This window comes from Somniosus microcephalus, chromosome 5, assembly GCF_052327205.1.
Source record: "Somniosus microcephalus isolate GS21.2 chromosome 5, FLI_Smic_1.0, whole genome shotgun sequence".
Classification (NCBI taxonomy): Eukaryota; Metazoa; Chordata; class Chondrichthyes; order Squaliformes; family Somniosidae; genus Somniosus; species Somniosus microcephalus.
In genome coordinates, this window is record NC_140991.1 from 194517451 (window position 1) to 194521399 (window position 3949).

The window sequence follows — 3949 nt, forward strand, 5'->3', positions numbered from 1 at the left end:
AGTTAGATCACTTTTCTCATGATATGAAACTGAATGTACATAAAAATTAGTTAGAAATCCTTACACGATTGTAATCTGGCTTCAGATTTCACTTGATAAAGACATTTCTGGGAGTTCTTATCTCTCCTTCCTAGCGCTTTTTTCAATTGATTAGGGGCTCTCTATTAACAATACAAAAACAATCAGTGTTGCAAGTTCAGGATTCAATCAGCATTGGGACTCAATTAAAAATAATGGAGTAGGTTTAGAAGAGTTGATAAAAGTAAGAAACCTGGGCAATGTAGAACAGAAGAAAAAGAAAAAAAAAAGGCCAACATTCCATGTATGTATATTTATGTTCAGCTCACTCCCCCCTCAAAAAAAATTAGAAATGAAGATTAATCTTCCCCTTTAAGTGATAAATCAATTATTTGTGAATTGAGAAAATGTACCTTAGCTTGTCACTATTGATGGTGGATTTGATGAGATTCTAAAAAAAAAATTGAAAATGTCAAGTCCCCTGCATGGGCCTCCCTTTATATATGGCCAAGCTGAACTCACTGCAGCTGCATGCTTCTATACATTTAGAACTTGACCCTATAGTACAGCGACAGGCCCACTGTTGTGTTCATCATTTCAGCTGGCCTGGAGATGGGAAAGACAAAAATTAAACACCCAAATGAGGAACAAGGGTACATTAAATTTACTACAATCATTCTTTTATATTTTGCTGCAGTGAATCATCATTCATGCCAGTGAAAATAAAATTTTGTATGTATTAAATTTCACCATCTGCCCAGCCATGTTACACGTGAATGATCTTTTAACTTCAACACATGTAAAACATTTAGTTAGCCACATGCTTGTACAGACTACTGCGCTAAAAGTTCAAGCACGCTGGAAACCTGCCGGTAACAGTGCCAGCGAAGGCTAACGGCCACCCGCCGAGAGCGCGCAGGCAGGTATCTTGGTGCTGCCTGCTAATTATCAGCGTAGCATTGATTTTGTGGTGTAACGCACTCTTTCCAGGTTGCGTCTGTGTCGTGCCTGTCTCCTGCTTGCAGTGAAGGGGAACGGGGAAGAAAGGAACAAACCTGTAAGCCATGTACGGAACAGTAACCATACTTGCTACAAAAATATTACCTGCCACCTGAGGTTTGTTGGGTTTTTTTAATAGTTCATGAAATGAATGCATCTGCGTTCTCTGTAACACTAATCTTTCCCCAATGGTTACTCTTGAAAGCGTTTAAATGTGTAGTCATCGCGCCAGCTTTTAGTGGGTCTTATATATTCGACACAAAATAATTATTTGATAAATAATTGGTTATGGAATTTGGAATAAAATGTTAAGCAGTCGAGTCCAGATTTGCTAGTGGGTGATGTTCTGGTGACGCCATCATAAAGATAAGAGATCTTATCAGAGATGATCTTCAAACATTGCGATGGAGCTCTAGGCAAGCTGATGCTCTTTAGGAATTCATTTTTTAATTGCTGGGAATCCGCCGAGGAATTTGTAGTTATGTGCAGGTGTTCAGTTCGGAACTAAAAGCTTGTTCCACAAGGTTTCACCCATTGATTTATTGACCCACAAACACTGTAGGCCTCCCGGAAAGCTGCCAGAAAATGCAACCTCACTGCCCCCCCACCCCCACTGCTGGGCAAAAAAGGAAAGTATGAAAGAAGAACCTTGACAAAAGAGGCGTTCGAAGTTCCGGCATCCGTCTGAGGTGTTTTCCACTTGGCAGCCTCCATCCTCGTATACAATCTGCCAAGTCCTGCCAGACTCCTCAGCCATTAACACTGCTGAAATGCTTTTAGCTGCTGCACGCACTGGCGTGCTTTAGAGAGGGCGGCAATAGGACTGGTGAATTCCAAAATGGATGAGTGGGTGTCAACTTAGCATTGAACGCTGGTTGACTTTTGGCAAGCGCAGGCAATGGCAGCGCTGCCGACCTGCTGAAAATGGCGGCCGCCAGGGGACCTGCCGGCAGCGGGCGATAGTGCAGCAGATGCCTTTTTTCCCCTTGAATCTGGCAGTCACGTGCGGCGCTAAACCCCCGAATTTTTAGCCCACTATATCCATTCAGAGATGTATACAACACCAAAGGCCCATTTTAAAAGGACCACAGACATAAATATTGAAATAATTTAGTGATATGGGGTACATTTTTCTGTTGTTTTTACATAATATATTTTAATATTGTGATTGAATAAATTGGATTATAGCACCGAACTGTGCTGTTCATTGTATATGCTCCTACATGTTGGGAAATTGAATCATTTTCTTCTCAGGAAAACTCCAAAAATTAGCATGAGATTGCTTGACAAGTAAGCACGACATTGAAGAGCTAAAGTATTGCAACTGCAAAAATTGTATTTCTACAGTTAAAGCTAAATCACAGTAATGATCAAGTGTAAATAGTATAGAAATGTTTGTCTGTGCCAAACAAATTTGATTAGATTTTTTGAGGATGTCACTAAGGTAGTGGATGAGGGAAATTCAGTATTGTCTACCTGAAATTTCAAAAAACTTTTGACAAGGTGCCTAACACGCAGTATCAGTAGGAATTTGAAATGCTGGATTAAGAATTGGCTCCAATCCCACAGCCAAAAAGTTGTAGTTCATGGATGTAGTTCAGTCTGGAGGCACGTTGCTAGTGGTGTCCCCCAGCGATCGGTCCTAGGCCCACTACTACTCACTGTCTTTATTAATGATCTGGACAGAGTGTTGGGAGTAAGGTAAGTAAGTTTGCCGAAGACACCGAAATCTGTGCAAGGGTTGAGGCAGTAGAGGAGCACAATCAATGCAAAAAAGATTTAGATGTGCTAGGGGACATACAACGGCAAATGGCATTTAATTTAGATAAATGTAGTGGTCAGGCCAACAAAAAATACACATATCATATGCAGGGAACAATACTGAAAGAGGTTGAGAGAGAAAAAGATCTAGGTGTTATTATACACAGATCACTGAAGGTTCATGATCAATGTAGAAAAACTGTAGCCAATGCTAACAGGGTATTGTGTTGTATTGTATTAATAGAACCACTTAGTATAAATCAACATTTTGTCACTATACAGGTCGCTGGTCAGACCGCATCTGGAGTACGATGCCCAGTTTTCTGGATTAACCTTTCCAATATTGTTGACCTCGCAGATGCCTCATTTCCAGGGTGAAAAGCCCAAGTTCCTTCAGTCTCGAATCATAACTCAGACCTTTGACAACAAGGATCAGCCATGTGGCTCTTTTCTACACTGCCTCCAGCACTCAAATATTTTCCTGGTTTTTCAGCAACTAGATACAGTACACTGAAGGTGTGGCTCTGACTTGACTACCATACAATTTGATTGCTTCTTCCTCCGACTCATATTCTGAGATCTCTGCGCTCCTCCAATTCTGGCCTCTTGCACATCCCCGATTTCCTTCGCTATACCATTGGCGGCCGTGCCTTCAGCTGCCTGGGCCCCAAGCTCTGGAATCCCTCCCTAAACCTCTCCACCGCTCTCTCATCCTTCAAGTCACTCTTTAAAACCTACTTCTGATCAAGCTGCTGGTCACCTGACCTAAAATCTCTTTATGCGGCTTAGTGTCAAAGTTTGTCTGAAAGCGCTCCTAAGGGCGCTATATTAATGCAAGCTGTTGTTTTGGCTATGTAGATCAACATTCTATTGGCTTTAACTGCTGCTCTGCATTGATTGGATATGTTAAACATTGCATTTACTAAAATCTTAGGTCTTCCTAAATTCCATCCTCAGCTATTTCATGGAGTGCGTATATCACCCATTTTTCCTTCCCTACCTGCAGTACTTTATATTTCTCTGCATTAAATTTCATCTGCTATTGTTTGGCCCATTCACATATTTTATTTAGTTCATTCTGCAATTTTTGGGGTGCCTCCTTTGATTCCAATGACCCTCCTATTTTGGCTTGCGTTTAGTTTCTGAACTCAGGTCACTAATGTTTAGAAAC